Here is a 17,008-nt window from a genome sequence, read left to right as displayed (position 1 = left end):
GCCTGGGGTCTTAATGTGCCCCTCCAGGCCTCTCTGTCTAGGCCTTGGGGTTTTCTGTAGACCATGCCCCTTTCTAGGCCACACCCCACCCTGACATTATCCCATGCCCTCCTCAAATGCCTTTGCCTTGGTTGAAATATGTCACTGAATTGTCATAATGCCTCTTGATTCCTTCATTGCTTCATTGGGAATCTGGGACAGAGAGACATAGGTACAGGAACCACTGGCTTGCCATGGCTGGAATGTAGCCTACTGCACAAAGGTAATTCCCTATAAGCAGAAAATGGCTGCCCACCTTTTCTCTAATCTAGATAATATGGCCCTCATGATAAATATTTCTGTATGCAATTTTGACTAATATGCTAACTTTGGCAAGTGATTTCCCAAAATGCGATGTTTTTTGCATGTTATTTTATCTAATACAGTGGTACCTCAGGTTACATACGCTTCAGGTTACAGACTCCACTAACCCAGAAACATTACCTCGGGTTAAGAACTTTGCTTCAGGATGAGAACAGAAATCGTGCTCCAGTGGCGCAGCGGCAGCAGGAGGCCCCATTAGTTAAAGTGGTGCTTCAGGTTAAGAGCAGTTTCAGGTTAAGTACGGCCCTCCGGAACGAATTAAGTATTTTACCTGAGGTACCACTGTACAAGCTTTTACATGCACATGTTACACTAGTATATACATTTTTTTTGGTACAGATGACAGCACTACAAGATTTAGAAAAATGTGAATTTTAAATCATATTTGTATTTTGGTTTGCATTTTTTTTTTGAAGTGTGAATTAGGTAGGTTCACCTTTAAATGAGAACCAAATCAAATTTCTCCCCTGTCCCTATCTGGAAGGCATTCCTGCTTCATATCATTTTCCTATCCTCCCCGTGCAATAATATAACTTTGAGGTGATCCAAGACTCCACAATGCTGTTTAAAGTTCAGAGCTGTTTATACTCTATGCATTCCCAAGAGCATCACCTCCTTCTAGATCTCTCAGCAGGGGCCTGTTATTCACAGACATGATGAATATTCAGCATTCGTTCCAAATAATGGTCGCTATACCTTTAAGCCTGGCAACAGCACTCTCAGAATTTCAAATGACACATCAATAGGAAGTAGCTGATTAGAATTCTAAGGATGTGGGCTTCTTTGAAGAGGTAGTTTGGTACTGTAGTGGCTGTCATGTGAATGGGGGAAAGGAGATGGAATAGATGTGTTATCGTACACCTCTCCCTGAACCACTGAATGTTTCATCAATAGGGTACCATGCAGGTACCCTACTGGATTACCAAATAGGCAGAGTTGGCATCAACCTATGGGCCTTTTAGGGGACTCGCGACAATGGATCAAAATAATATTGATTTGATCTTGAAACAAAATAACAAAAGCCTAGCAGGAGATAATTTGCAAGCTGCCTAGGGGCCTCCACAGGGTTTAATCTGGCAGAGGTCCATGGGAAGTCAAGGGGATAGTTGCTCCCCTAAATGAACCATAATTCTCAGGATCACAGATTTCATTTTTAAAAAGCAGACATTTCTAGCATTTGTAGAATGTGAGACAAAATGGAACAACAGAGGGGAGAGCAGCATTGAGCCAAGGTGAATGCCCTACGACAGAGGTTGGCATGGTTTACCTCGCCTGGGCCGGTTCACTCCAGCGGAGATCTCTCTGTGGGTTGGATTGCGCTCACACAGGAACGCTCCTGCAATTTCTGGCGTCCGCGCAGACGCGATTTCTGGCGTCCGCGCAGACATGATTTCCGGCATCTGTGCATGCGCAGACGCGATTTCCAGTACCATGGAAGTGAGTTTCTGCGCCACGTTTTGCCGGTTTAGCACAGCTCGCGGGGGCTTGTCGAGCGGGTGGCTCGGTTCAGGGGTGGCTCGGGGGCCTTAGGTTGCCTACCCCGCCCTTCAATATTTAGGCACATCCAGATTGCTTAGATACTCCATAAGCGTTGAGAGATATCTGCTGCAATCATTGACAATAAAAGATGGGGACCTATCCAGATCCATTTGGCGTTCTGTGTCTGTGATACACTGTTTGATGGCTGACTCAGGCTGCTCAAACCCCATTCTGAGCAATTCTTCAAGAGAAAAGCCCAGAGCTAGAATTTAGGTCATAACTGCCTGATACCATGCAGATTCTTCCTTGAGAACAATGGGAGCAATCCCGGTAGGAAAAAATGAGAATCTTAGCCAATAGTTGAGTTTAGACATCCATATTCTGGCCTCTTTGCTCAAGAGACCTGCCTCCAGCCTCAAGATGACATTGGTGACACATTTAGGGACCTGAAATATTGATCTTAGAAATTTAGATTGGATGCACTCCAGCAATGTCAAATTTGGAAAGGGACCTAGCTGGGCACCAAATAAGAGTTGGGCAACAGACTTTACTTCAAATAATCTCAATGCTGCTGGTGTATAATGGTCTCCTTTAGATCTGAAGAATTTTTGTATATCCATTGAGCTCCTCTGAGCACTGCTAGTAGCATAGTCTCCATGCGCTTTCCTGCTTCCTGAAGCATGAAAGACTATACCCAGGTATTTGGAGCAGGAGACCTGTTCTACTTTATGTCCATCTATAGTCCAGCAGTGTCCCCTGGGTCGTTGTTTTTTAAAGCAGATGCCATAATTTTAGTTTTCTGGTGACTGAGCACTTAGATGGTCTTCTTTGCAGAAAAGAGATAAAGCTCTTAGCACTCTTTTAAGGCCAATGGGAGCAGGACAGTGATGTCTCTTCCAGCTAGTTTTTGGGGGTGGAAATTATTGTTGCGAAGAAAATCCACCATAGAATTGATACAGAAATTGAACAGAAGTGGAGCCAGTATGCAGCCTTGTTTAACTCCCTTTGCAGTTTTGATTGCTCTAGTAAGATGACCCTGAGGAGTATGTATCTTACTTTTAAGAGAAGTCCCTTCATGCAGCATTCAAATTAGGTAGATAAATCATCTATCAATCAAAGATGCCTCCAATTTTTTTCCACAAATTGGGTCGGGATATGGAATCAAATGTGGCTCTAAAGTCTATGAAGGCGGCATATGGGGAAGTTGTTTTACAAGAGAAATATTTCCTAATCAAATGAGGTAAGATGAAGCGGTGATCGATAGTGGATCGCCTTTCCCTAAAACCAGGTTGTTCATCTGCTAGATGTTCTCTTACTCCAACCAATCCAAGAATTTCCTTTGTAAATGTCTTGCATAGAGCTTGCTGATATGGTATTAAGTAGACTGATTGGTCTATAATTAGCCGGATCATCATTTGACCCTTTTTAAAAAATGGAAGCAATGACTGCCAGCCCCCAATTTAATGGGGGCTCGTCCATGGAAATCAATGCAAGTAAAGAGAGAGGCCAGTATAGGAGCCCAGAAGTCCAGATTTTTTTTATTAACTTCTGGTGGGATCAAGTTCTCCCTAAGGCCTTCCCAGGTTTTAGTTGGGCTACAAATCTATTGATTTCAGACACAGATACGGGTGGCCATCTTGGAAGATGGTCTATAAGGTGGCAAGGATCTTTTCCAGAGTTATTTTTCCAGGCATATTCATATTAAAATAATTTATCTGAGCTGCTGGGTTTGAAATCTAACAATAATTTGATTATGATACTGATGAATTCCTAGATGGCTCTTCAATTTCCAGGGTGGTTTACAAATAGAATAATGCATGACAATAGTTGGTAAAGAAATATAAAGTCAAAGGCAACAAAAAGTGGTTAAAAGCAGCAGAAAAACAATTTAAATGCGTTGGGGGCATAAAATGGCCTTTGTTTGGTACCAAAAGAAAGCAGAGTATAGGTCAACCCCAAGCAAGCCTACATGGGGTGGAGGGGAACTGTCAAAGGCTGAGTATCAGAAGCAAAATGCCCCTCTCACTCCCTGGTTTATTATTTTAGTTATTTTTTGTCATTTCATTTTTATCCTGCCTCTCCTCCAAGGAGCTCAAGATGGTGAACATGATTGCTCTCATCCCCAATACATCCTCACAACAGCTCTGCAAAGGAATCTGAGAAACAGTGACAGGTCCAAGGTTACTCAGTGAATTTCGTGGCAAAAATGGAGATGCTGTTGTTTTAAAATTTACAAAACTTTCTTGTGAAGTTTAAACAACAGCCCAGTCATAAATATGAAATAAAAAATCCAGTCATAAATATGAAATAAAAAATCCAGTCATAAATATGAAATAAATGTATTTTAAATACTGTACAAAAAACTCCAGGCGATATCAGTCTGACACTAATCACACCACCACACTGGTTACCACTGGTTGCCATCGACCTTCCCTTGGGCGGCAGTGGGGTGGCTCAGGGGAGCACATTGGTAGATGGTGGGGAAGCATGGGCAGATAGATACAGGAGCAGATGTGCCTCCAGGTACTTGGAACCCCAAGGCACATGATGCTTAATAGATAAGCACATGCACACTGAATTGAGTTGGGATCCAACAAAGTTCTTTCAACACCAGCAAGGCATTACCCCAATGGTCAGTTCCAGTTAGTACTCTAATGTTTTCATCCATCCAATAGTGCCTCGTTCTTCTAGTTCAATGTCCTGAGAAAATTGATTTCTTTCCAAGCTGGACCATTCTAGGCTGACACGTAGGCTGGGCTGATGCCACAACAGGCACCATTTCACTTGTAGCCTGACAGGGCAGCAATATTGTCTGAAGCCTCCATATGTCTGCATTGCATTGGATTAATGTGTGACTTCCACTTTCAAATCTGATGCACTCAAGCAAATAAAAGAAACACAAATAGTTACTCTTGTTCATCTCCCCTGCTTCATGGCAAATGTTGTTAACTTGCAGTAGTGGCAGCCAACCACCAGAGGGCATAGCCCTTCAATTCATATTGACTACGACTCCATAGATATACTCTACATTTTTTACACGAAGGACTTGTGTTGACTCCAGAAAGTTTGGGGTCAGCTTATTTAAAGTTCCTTCCTGTAAAAAGCCCACTGCCTTGCCTTGTGTAAATTTAGAAACCACACGCACACACACACAGAAGCGCCTGAAGTGCACCCAAGGATAGCTTAAATTGAGTCAGTCACATCATTTGTTTTTTTTTTTAAAGATGCATTAAGAATTAAGAATGAAATGTCCTGAATTCAGCTATGATCAAGCCATAGATATTAGTGGTATGAATCCAGGGTCCTACAATAGTTTCTGATCTGGTTTGAGCCATATGGCTAGAAGAAGGATCTTCACAAGCTGGAATGTGTGCCGAGGAGAGCAGCCAAGGTGATCAAGGGTCTGGGTACCAAGCCTTATGAGGAACGGTTGAAGGAGATGCTTTTGTTTAGCCTGGAAAAGAGAAGACCTAGAGGAGATATGATAGCCATCTTCAAATATCTCAAGGGCTGTCACATGCAAAATAGAGCAAACCTGTTTCTCCTACTCTGGACCAATGACTTGAACCAATGGCTTCAAATTACAAGGAAGGAGATTCCGACTAAACATTCGGAAAACCTAACAGGAATAGCTGTTCAATAGTGGAACGGTCTCCCTCGGGAGGTTGTGGACTCTCCTTCCTAGGTTTTTCAGCAGAGGTTGGATGGCCGCCTGTCATGGATGCTTTAGCTGGAATTCCTGCACTGCAGGGGGTTGGACTAGATGACCCTTGGGGTCCCAACTCTACAATTCTGTGATTCTGACAGAGCTTTGCACTAGGGTGGGGAGGGGTGGACTGTCCCTCTGGAGTTGTCCCTCTGCCCAGCCCTGCTGGCCTCCATGTGCAGAGTGATGCCAATCACTCTCCCAGGATGTGGTGCCCCCCCTTTTGTCTGCCAGATGTGAGGGTGAATTCAAGGGGGATGAGGTGTTCTGGGGGTGGGGAAGGAAAGGGGTGCAGCTGGCCCTGATTCTGTTGCATCCTGAGCCAGCCCCGTGGCCATCCCCTGGCGGCTCTGGGCCCATTCTGCCTCCCCCCCCCGCTTCCCCCGCTAATGTGTGTGCTTAGCAGGGCTGAAGGTGCAGCAGTGTTCCTGCTGCTCTGTTAAATCCTGCATGGCATCACCTGGGCTTGGGATTATTGTTTATTATTTTTTAATTGCAAATTCATTAAAGAAAAAAGAATGAGGGAAAACACACAAAGAGGGTGGGCAAAGACAAATCAGCTCACATTAACAATACATTAGCTCTGTATGCAGATGATTTAATAGTCGACTTGAAACTCTCCTCCGGGATTAGGCCTCACAGAGGCGGATCTGTGGGGGAGGGTTCTTCACAAACACCTGGGAGTCATGTGCTGCACTAGGGGTACCCTCTGATCCACCAATTATCCTCCGCCTACTCCCCAAGGCCAGTGCTGCGGCTGCTGGGGGTTTTAACTGGAGGACCACTGCTTAAGGGTTCTACTGCTCCCTAACTCTCAGCAGAGGGGCAAGTAACAACACCTTCTGGTGAGCCAGTGTGGTGTAGTGGTTAAGAGCGGTGGACTCGTAATCTGGTGAACTGGGTTCACTTCCCCGCTCCTCCACATGCAGCTGCTGGGTGACCTTGGGCCAGTCACACTTCTCTGAAGTCTCTCAGCCTCACTCACCTCACAGAGTGCTTGTTGTGGGAGAGGAAGGGAAAGGAGAAGGTTAGCCACTTTGAGACTCCTTAAGGGGAGTGAAAGGCGGGATATCAAGTCTAAACTCTTCTTCGTCTTCTGGCCACGTGGCCACCACCCCTTTTTCTGACCACGTGCAGGAATCAGGAAGGGTAACTACTCTATTCTTTCAGCCTAATTGCCTTGGCTTAATGAATCCTGGCCCTGTGCTAAGGGCATACTGTGTTGGAGGCAAGCATGCATGATGGGTCATATGAAATTTAATTGAGATATATGGATTTAGGTTCATCAGTTTGCCTTAGAAAGCATCTATAAGTTATTATGTTAAGCTATTGTGTTAAAAAAGAAGCAAGCCTGTCCTGTAACTTAGCGTTAATAAGGTGCTCAATGACGGGGTCTTTAACATCCCACCTGGCAGTGGAGTCTTTGCTGCCCTTTCTCTAAATGCTTCGTCGTATTCTAGGGCCGCAGCTTCACCAGCCATTGATTTAGCGTTTAAGATAATCTGCTGGTAGTTGAACAAATGCCAGCCCTGGTTGGGGCAAACTGCTGAGACCACACCAGCATAAATTGAAAATGCCTCCGTATATTTAGAAAAAATGCACTCAGTTGTGACTTTTTTCTTGTCCTTTCTGCGCTGCTCATTAGGTACTGACTTAGAGCTACGGGCAGTGGATGGGAGCATGAGAGTGAATAGATTGATGTATTCCTCATTTAGGATATGTTCCCATATTTTTCTACAGAGATTGAAACCAGGGGGCTGGTCAGAATCAAATAACACCAGAGTCTGATCAGCATTACAGATTTGATAAAGTGAGTATGAAGTTTCCTGTCACATGCACAAAACAAATCTATGAAAGCTTTCAAGCTTGTCAGGGAAATCAGGTGGCAACTTTTGGCATATTGTGCTCCTCCTTGCATTAAACTGAGTTGTGGGAACGTTGTGTTTGCATGCTACCTCCTGTGCCTTCATTTGCAACATCTCATACGATACACTGCAGCCGTTGTTTCGCATTTCATTCACATACCCAAACAGTTTCATTGATTTGTGGAAACCTGCCAGTGTTAGAAGCTCTAAACACATGTCTAGAAAGGTTTATGTTTTTTAGCTTGTCTTTCACTTCCTGCCAGTCTCACACCAATGTTTCACTCACTGAAAACTGCCTTTCTGCAGCTCTGTTTCCATGCTGTTCAGCAAAACTGATCACTTCCAGCTTGAAGCCCACAGAATACTTTTTATATTTACCCATAATCACAAAGAAAGCAGAATCAGAATCAGGATGCTGGTTCTGTAAGAATGAGAAAGAAATGCTTCACGCGTTAATGTGTCAGGGTACAGTTTAGCTATTGCGGGAAGATACAAGTCTCACGTGCTTTGCTCGTGAGATCCAAGTCTCTTGTGCCACACTCATGCCAGCTTCGCCTGCCCACCCGCTCCCATTGAGCCTTCGGCTGCCACTGAGAATGCGTGATGAGAATGCCATGTGACTATTATGCAGTGAATACTTTGGGACCGATTTTAGGGACTGAAAAAAGGGGTGTGACTATTATGTAGTGAAATACAGCAAAATAAATTTAAACAGGTTGATCATGGAAATCTCCAGGGAATTGGAAAGATGGGCATCACTTAAACTTACTATTTGGGGTAAGGTCAGTATGCTTACCCCTTCATGGATCACTGCCTTGTCGTGGCGAAGGCGCTTTAATAGCTATGAGCTATTCTGTGCAGGGCTACCCAAGATGGACAGGTCATAGAGTTTAGACTAAATGTGATCCACCTGGAGAAGGAACTGGCAAACCACTCCAGTATTTTGCCAAGAAAACTCCATAGACATAAAAAAGGAGAAGCTTTGAGAAGAAAGTGAGAGTTTCCAAGGCATGCTCTGGTTCATGGGGTCACGGAGAGTCAAACACGACTAAGACGAATAAACAACAACAGCAATATGCTTGAGATAAATATTCTGCCACAAACAATATTTACACTACATGGTATTTGTCTATGTATTCTCCAGCTGTGTTCTCAAAATTTCAGTGTGATATATTTCAGAAATTTATGTCAGGTAATTCTTCATCTCATTTATCTACCAAATGCAGTTGTCTATACAGGAAGGAGGATTTAACTTACCAGACATTAGACCTTATCATAAGGCGTATCTGTTAGCACAGGACTGGGGGACCCTTTCTGGTCTTAATCTCCCCCACCCCATCACACCTTCAAGAGATGGGAGTCAGCAACATCCACCACATGGGCTGTCTCAGTCCTAAGGCAACAGTTTCTCTTAGTAAACAATTCAAACAGCTGAGGTGGGGGAAATGGATAGGAAAATTGTATAGGATATTTGGAAAAGCTTTCCTAAATAAAAATAATATTGGCATATTCATCCTGGCCATCTTCTCTCAGTTTCTCATTTTTCCAATCTTTAGGTCATCAGTCAGCGCTGCCTTTTTTCTGCTTGCCTCAGTTCTTTCCCACTTTGTCTTGTGTCCATTAGATTATGAGTCTGTGGAGAGGAACTGTCTTAGAATTGATTTTATCTCTAATGTACGAATCGCCCTTAGACATTTTAAAGCCCTTTATGTGAATAGTAGCAGTAGATTCCCTTCTTTTCTAAAGCCATTTTAAAACTTCTAATGAAAGAAGGGTTCCATAGTTGGGAGAAGTCTATCTTTTTGCTTCTTTATGACTTGTCTCCAGATAAACTTTGGAAAGCTTATATTTTAAATTCTATGAATAAGAAAAAGGACCAGCTGTTCTGTATCATAACTTTTTTTAAAATATCAATTCTTGCAGAGTTATTGTAGGCAGGATAAACAATTGGAGGCAAAGCACACAGGAACAGATTAGCTGTCCTGTAGATCCACTACTTCTCACCTTGATACAGCCAAACTCATGTTGAAAGCAACATTTCTCACCTGAACACAACAGTGAATGCATGTACAGTGCAAGGTAACTAGGAAGTTAAGTTCTACCTCTGCTCAGTGTGACTATGGCTTCATCTATACTATATTTTTAAAGCACTATGATACCACTTTAAACACTCATGGTTCTCCCCAAATAACCCCTCACAGAGCTACAAATTTCAGTATCTAGCAAGAGTGCTGATTGCAAATCAAATAAGGCTTTGCATGTTGTGATTATGTCTTTAATATAATTTATAACCTACAAAGAAGTCACAGCAAGAGGGAGGTCACAGTAACATCCTTCTTCCTCGTTCTTTTCTGAAAAAAAGAAAAGAAAAAAGAAGAGCATAGCACTGTTGGAGGATGAGGAAATGAGTAAGCAACTGGCAGTGCTGGGAGCTGTCTAGTGGTGGCCTCGCCACATGCTGCTGTAGCAGCTGTTGGAACCCTTTGCTGCGACAGTCACCCGGAGGCTTCTGACCATATGGAGAGTTTCCATGCATTTCTGTGCAACAACCCATCCAGATTTCAAACAGAAAGTGTGTGACAACACATTCATTTGCCCATGGCCTTTGATGCACAAATCTCAATGCATCCCAGTAGCTGTGTTTGGCAACCTATTATAGTTTTGACGATAACCCCCCAGAATAATGTCAAGAAGTTGGAAGGCTGCAGTAAATGAATTCTGAGTTGCAGTTTGACTTGGTAGGTACCAGTCTGGGGAGGGATCGGGGACCTTTTCTGACCTTCTGGACTATATGTGAGTGGTGGGGGGGACAGATGCAAAAGTAGGAGGAGCAACTGATATAACTCCTACCTCTGTACAGTGAGCTAGTTTCTTCACAGTCATCACCATCATCCTGTTACACATATTCATTTTGCAACAAATGAAAATTTTGGGCAAAATATTGGGCCATTGTTTGGTCCAATTTTTTCATTGGGTACAAAAACAAATGCACACCCCTTTCAGTTGTGCTGTTCTTTCTTGGGATGATGTCTGCAGTCTTCCAGTCCGTTTTGTTCATTCCACTTGGCTTGGTCCACTGGCTCTAAAAATAGGTCAAAATACAAAACAACCCCTTGAATTAAGGAGAGGAACATCTCAAGATAATATTAGCACTTCTCCGAGTTTGGAAGTGAAGTCTGATGCCCAGTGTTAAGGAATGAGAACTCCTATTTTGAGAACAGTAGTTTGGCCTCATGCCTGGTCTGTGGGTTTGATTTAGAAATAAGGAAAAGTCCAGATGCCACAGCTGTATATCTCTGCACTTCCTGGGCTGGAATTTATTCATATGATACTTTGCCTGTCTTCTCTTGCCTATGAAAGCTCATTCCCAAGCCAGATATGTAAGTCCTGAAGGAGCAGGGATGGGCAAATCTGAATTTCTCAGTTTCTCAGTCTTAAATCCAGTTCTTTTCATTTCCAGATCAGGTTGCATTTCCTCCCCCCAAAATTTCTCCTAAAATTCATCAGCATTTTTGTGTGGTTTTCTCCTAACATACACATTTTTGCAAAGTATTTTCCCTCTTTAAATGCATTTGTGTGTGTTATTTTCACCAATATATGCCTTTTTATACTCATTTTTATCTTAGTGTACACATTTCTGTACATATTACTTGGCTGGAGAACTGCATTGCAAAATTTAGAGAAGTATGAATTTTGAACAATCACTGCATTTCAGTTCACATATTGTTTCAGAAAATGTGAATTAGGTAGAGTCACTTTTCAGGTTGAGGGAGCCAGTGTTTGTCCACAGACAGCTTTCCAAGTCAGGTGGGCAGCATGACTAATCCATTACTGGCACACGGAGGACCATGATGAGTGCCAGAATGCACGGAAACACTGTTTACCCTCCCGCTGCAATGGTACCTGTTTATCTACTCACGCTGGTATGCTTTCAAACTGCTAGGTTGGCAGAAGCTGGGACAGAGCAACGGGAGCTCACCCCGTTGTGCAGATTCAAACTGCCAAACTTCCAAACTGGCATCATCGGTTTAGATCACAGCACCACCCGCATCCCATGTATCATGCTATGCAAGCCTTGATGATCAGCTGATCCTTGGAGCTTGTATAGTGTCATGCAGCTGATAAGTGGGCAACCCCACCCACCTGTCTTGACGACCCTCGGCAGCTGCAGGGAGATGAGGATCTGGCCTGCCAGCCAGATCCAGTTCCCTCACTCCTATTTAACAGTGATAGAAAACTCAAATCAGGTACCCTAAGACTCACCTAGATTGTGCAAAAGCTTTTTCAGGCATTCATCTCAGATAGGCTGGTGTCAAAACAAGAGTATGCACACAAGGATCCTGTGAATATTTATTGAGGCTGAAAAGAAATACAGGCTCAGCAGCAGGTAATGAGTTCCAGCAGCTGCTACACTCAGGCAAGCTGACAGAAAAGGTGAGGCCAGCCAGACTAGAAGCTGTGGTCCTAGTTTAAGTAGTCCAACATCAGGACAAGTAGTTCAGAACTGCATGGAAGCAATGGAGTTGTCTCAAAGGGTGGGCACCTCCACCTGCTATAAACAGGGGCAGCCCATCCTGTTTTGCTACCTGAAGCAAAATAGCAAGGTGCTAACCTGTGCCTGCCCCCCCTTGTTCCCTCCTTCGAAGCCTTGCTTACTGGGGTTGTATGACTGCAGCTTCCATGTTCCAACGAAACCATGCAAGAGCCCTGAGAGATCAGGCGGAGGGCTCTGCACCATCTTGTGGGGCTCTTGCACAATCTCCCAGGGTTCTTTCTTGCAAGATTTTGCCAGAATCTGAAAGCCACTGCAGCTACTTCTCTTCAGTTTTTTGGTGCTGCTGCTGCCTGTGCATGAGGCTCTTGGATTCCACCACCTGAGGTGCGTATCTCCGTCTGCCTCATGGATGGGCTGGCCCTGGCTATAAAGATGGACAAGGTGAGCTCACTCATGAGACTCTTATGCAATGCGAGACTGTTGATCACGCAGACATGCACTGCATCAGGAAGGCTCTGTGTGTTTCTAGATATGTCGCTGGTCCTGCGTCCCCTTCTGACTCTGGTTCCACCACTAGAGTTTGGCTGATTCCCTCCCAGAATTGCTCTTTTCCCCAAGAGGGAAGGGGAGAGATGGGAGTCCTGCTCCCCCAGCCAGGGCAGCTCTACCCTGGGAGAGGGAAAGACCCGCTTCCTCCAAACTCTCTTCCCCCACTCTCAGCCCCACCCCGTGTCATCCTGTTTCCCCTTCCCTACACTCCTGGTCCTGGGGATGCCTTGGAGCGACATGGGCAAATAGATTGGTGATGAGCTACAAGGCAGCTTTTGACTTTCTGTTTCTATACTCAGAATGGGTGACACTTTCAATTTTGGTTCTCTCAGATTCTCATTTTTCCAATCTTAAATTCCATTCATATTTTTTGGGCAACTTGTGCATTTTTGGGGCAACTTGTGCATCTTTATATGCAATTTTCCTTACGTTACACATTTTTGTAAAGCAGGAAATACTATTGTACTTTAAAAAAACAACAACCAAAAACTAACATATGCATTGTCATGCACACTCTGATATGTGCATATTTGTACACATTACTTGGCTGGAGAACTGCATTGAAAAATGTGGAGAGGTGTAAATAGTGAAGAATGACAAGGTATCACTTCACACAGAGTTCCAGAGAAAGTGCATTTGGTAGCTTCATCTTTAATAGTGAACTTATTCTGATTTCTTGCCCATCCTAACTCCATACCAGATGCTCCAACTGTCCCTGATTTCTGGTACCTGCCTCTGGTAAATTACTTTCCACTTGTATGACACTTTTCTGTGTAAATATTTGCCCAAAGCCACAACACAACACACTAAATGCAAATCAATATAGCATTACAATAACAGCCCAATGCTAGATCATTTCAAAACTTCATATGACAATCCAAATAATTCCTTTTTATAACATAAACATTTTAACATTTTAAATGATTATAAAATAAGCTGTTCTTAAAATGTACCGGTTAATGTCAAGCAAATATAATAAGCATTCCAAGTACAATCATTTTAACAATAACAGGAACAGGAACTCACTCCATCATAGTACTAATACAACAAAGAGATTGGGCTCCTCACTCCTCCCAAAAGGGAAAACGCCCTTAGGTCTATGGCTTGTTTTGTCCATAGAATGCCTTGTGGCCGTTATTATTATTTTTTAAGAAATGTGAGTGGTTAGATCTGTCATTCTTCAGAATCTCTAAAAGTGAATAAATCTCTTAGGGGCAGAGAGTTGCCACCTCTCTTCCACATCACGCTGGTGGCGTCATTGTTGCTGGGGGAACTGTGCCTTGTGGGGCGGCCCCCAGCCAGTCAGCACTAAGAGGGGGTGTGGTTGCAAGAGATTTAACTACGGCACGACTGGCAGCACCCTCTCACTCGCCCTAAAGCCAGATCACCCTACCCACCCACCCTCTTTTCATGCTTTGCTCAGATATGACCTTGCTATGGACAATTGTGGGTCACCATATTGTTGTGGCCAGGTAGGAATTTTTCCACTTGGCAAATTGGCACTGGCCATTTGGTTTTCACCTACCTGGTAGCAATCGTCACAACTTTGTGTGAGGTTAGGCATTGGGTAAGCCTTTGGTTGGATGGAGGGGAGGTTGCAGACTTCACCTGCCCCTCCTCAGTAAGGGTATACTGTTAAAGGGATCTGGGGTGTGAATCCTGTCCGATTGCCGGGACATGGGCTAGGACCATGTCACAGCCTATGCGGGGACCCCTCGGGTGCCCCTAATTGATGTAAGTCATAGGGTGCCCCCTATCAGTTGTTTACCCTTAGATAGACTCTCTGCAGATGGACAGGAGTCAAGATATAGCTTGGTCTAACCCCAATGCCTAAGCCAAACAGCTCACATCTGTAACCAAGAAGGTTGTGGCCTATTTGAACCCATAAACCAAAATACTTTGTGTCTGGGTGTTTATTGTTCTCCTGGGAACTTTGGAGCATGGAGGCCTTGGCATGCAAATGACAATTGTTCACATTTTTTTTTAACAGAGTAACTGACTAGTTTTAATACTAGGAAGAGGTTGTACTCCAGGGAAAGTTTAACTATTCTTCTTATGTTATGATTCACATTGAATGTACTGTATATGCATTCTGTTGCCATTTGCTAAGGAGAGCTTTCATCTAAATTTAGGTTGGCCGGTTGTTAGCTATAAAGGAAGGTATTCAGAACCCTAGGGATAAAAGTAACGATGCATTAATTTCAGTGGCCAGAAGAACATTGGATATGATCCTCCATTATTTAAGACATGACAGCCAACTTGGAAAATAGTGTTTGGCAACTACAGCCAAAGCCCTGGGAATTTTGAGGTGGGATTACTAATCATAAAGTGCCCCAAACTACAGCAGATAGAACAATATTATCCAGAATGTACTGTTACTGTTGTAGGTGTGTTTGCAATATTTATGGCACACTGTTCAATTTTAAACTCCCCAGGGACTAGTCATAAAAACAGACAATTAAGACCTTACTTATAAACAACAAAATCTTGAGTGTTTCTATAAATTGTTTCAACATTGTATTTTTAAATTGTTCTAAGTTACCTTATAGTAAAGGGCAGGCAAAAAAAATTCTAATTCTAATCACCATCATCACCACCTTCATCATCTTGACAATGCAGCATCATCCGCCGCCCACTGTTCTTCACTGAAACTGCAGGAGGAACAATCAGGAACAATTCGTCCCCAAGAGAGAGCCCAGGAGAGCAGTGTAGCGTTATAGTTAGATGCAATCATATGCTGGGGGGGAAGAAATAAATTTATAGAGCAAAGTGACCATTTCTGTTGTTGCCCAGCAGGGGTCAGGGATGATAGGACTTATGGTCTCACTCAGCACACTGCAGATGGCAGTGCTTCTGGGGGGTGTGGTGGGGGAGCATGAAGCAGCAGCAGAGGCGTCAAGTTGCCCCCAAGACTGGGGGCGGCAGCTGGTGTGCGTCACGCGTGTCATATTAGTATGACATCACATGCATCTTGCATCATGCATGTGTGACGACATGCGTGTTCCAAAGGAGGCCAAGTGCTCTGGAGGAGCTGGCCACTGGACCTGCAATGTGCAATGCGCACACCCCAAGATTGAGGGAGCTCACCCCCGTTAAAACAAATATTGAGGGGTCTGAGGTCCCTTTGGCCCCCTGGAGTTGGTGCACCTGAGCAGCAGTATAGAAGTGCAAACCTCCTGCCCAACATTTACCCTTCCCCCTCCCTGGAATGACTTCGCCTTGTTGGGCGTAGCATCCTGTCTCCAAGGGCTACCAGCCAGTTGCCTCTGGGAGGCTCACAAGCTACATTTTTCCTCAGTTGTCCACCAGCTACTGGTATTCGAAGGTCTGTACATACTACATATTTATCAATTGTGATGAATATCTGTTGGGATACATATCTGATGAGGAAAGGGTGTGGATCAGGGGTAGAGCATCTGCTTTTCATGCAGAAGGTCTGAGGTTCAATTCCTGGCCTTTCCAGGTCAGGCTGGGAGACACCCCATCTGATACCATGTGCAGCCAAGGCCAGACAAGACTGACATTACTGAGGGAGCTGGACCAGGAGCTACATGGTGCTTAGCTCTGAGGGATATGTTCGAAGTCCACTGCTGGAGGCAGCGATGCTTCTGTATGCGAGCTGCTGGAAACCACAGAAGGGAGAGTGCTGTTGAACTCAAATCCTGCTTTTGGACTCTCAAGAGACATTTGTGGGAATAGATGGGCCACTGGATGGATCCAGCAGCATCTTTTTATTATATGACCAAAGGCCTGACAAATAAGGCAATAATGGTCCATTCCATATTTTATACATGTCAGTAAACCCAGCAGATTGAAGTAAATAAAATTGCTTGAGGGTTCCCCCCTCCCCTCTTAATTATGTATCAGCTCAAATACATACACATATTCTGAAAATTGTAAGTGCTGTATCATGGAGTGCTTACTCTGTGTTCCTGCTACTTACAAGAGGCAGGTCATTCATCTCAACAATTTTCTCCTTTTTCTTTCACAGTCAAGGTAAAGGCTATGGACTTCTGTGAAGATAATCCAGCGGGATGTTAGAGGTGAATCATCTCTCAAACAGAGGATTAAAGAACACAGTTTAGATGACTGCAACAAGATACACCTATTCTAGCCCAGCTCTTTAATTTTCCTCCAGTGCTATCAGCTGGGTCTGGCAGCCATTATATAAATTTTCCTGCAATGCCCCTGATGCAGCAAAATCTGGAGCACTGTGGGAATTTAAAACGGTAGCTCTGAAGACTGATTGGAGCATTGCTGCTGCCCATCAGTGCTGTGAGGCAATCTCTCTGGGGCTCACCGGAGGGCCCTTCAAACCTTCAAAGACAAAGCACGATGCAATTACTTGCCCTGCATACTTTTAAAAATATTTTTTATTTATAAATTTTTCAAAATACAAACATAACAGATATAAAAAAGAAAGAAAAAGAAAAAATACAGATAATTGACTTTCCATCCATCCTTCCAGGGTTTCCTTAAATTAACGGTTACTGCTGCATGTTCTATTTTAACACAATCCTGCTTGTCTCTGTATTTACTTCCATACAATTT

The 17,008-nt window shown here is 43.7% G+C and overlaps 1 long non-coding RNA gene across 1 annotated transcript; it reads left to right on the top strand.

Moving 5' to 3' along the window:
• Positions 1-16,688, top strand: LOC128403077 (uncharacterized). The gene is made up of 3 exons (XR_008327858.1): positions 1-262; positions 7,289-7,358; positions 16,454-16,688. It is a non-coding gene; the product is annotated as an uncharacterized LOC128403077 (long non-coding RNA).
• Positions 16,689-17,008: the final 320 nt, after the last annotated feature.

The sequence above is a fragment of the Podarcis raffonei genome, chromosome 15 (assembly GCF_027172205.1).
Source record: "Podarcis raffonei isolate rPodRaf1 chromosome 15, rPodRaf1.pri, whole genome shotgun sequence".
Lineage (NCBI taxonomy): Eukaryota > Metazoa > Chordata > Lepidosauria > Squamata > Lacertidae > Podarcis > Podarcis raffonei.
Note: the sequence above shows the minus strand (reverse complement) of the source record. Positions and strands in the feature narration are given on the sequence as shown.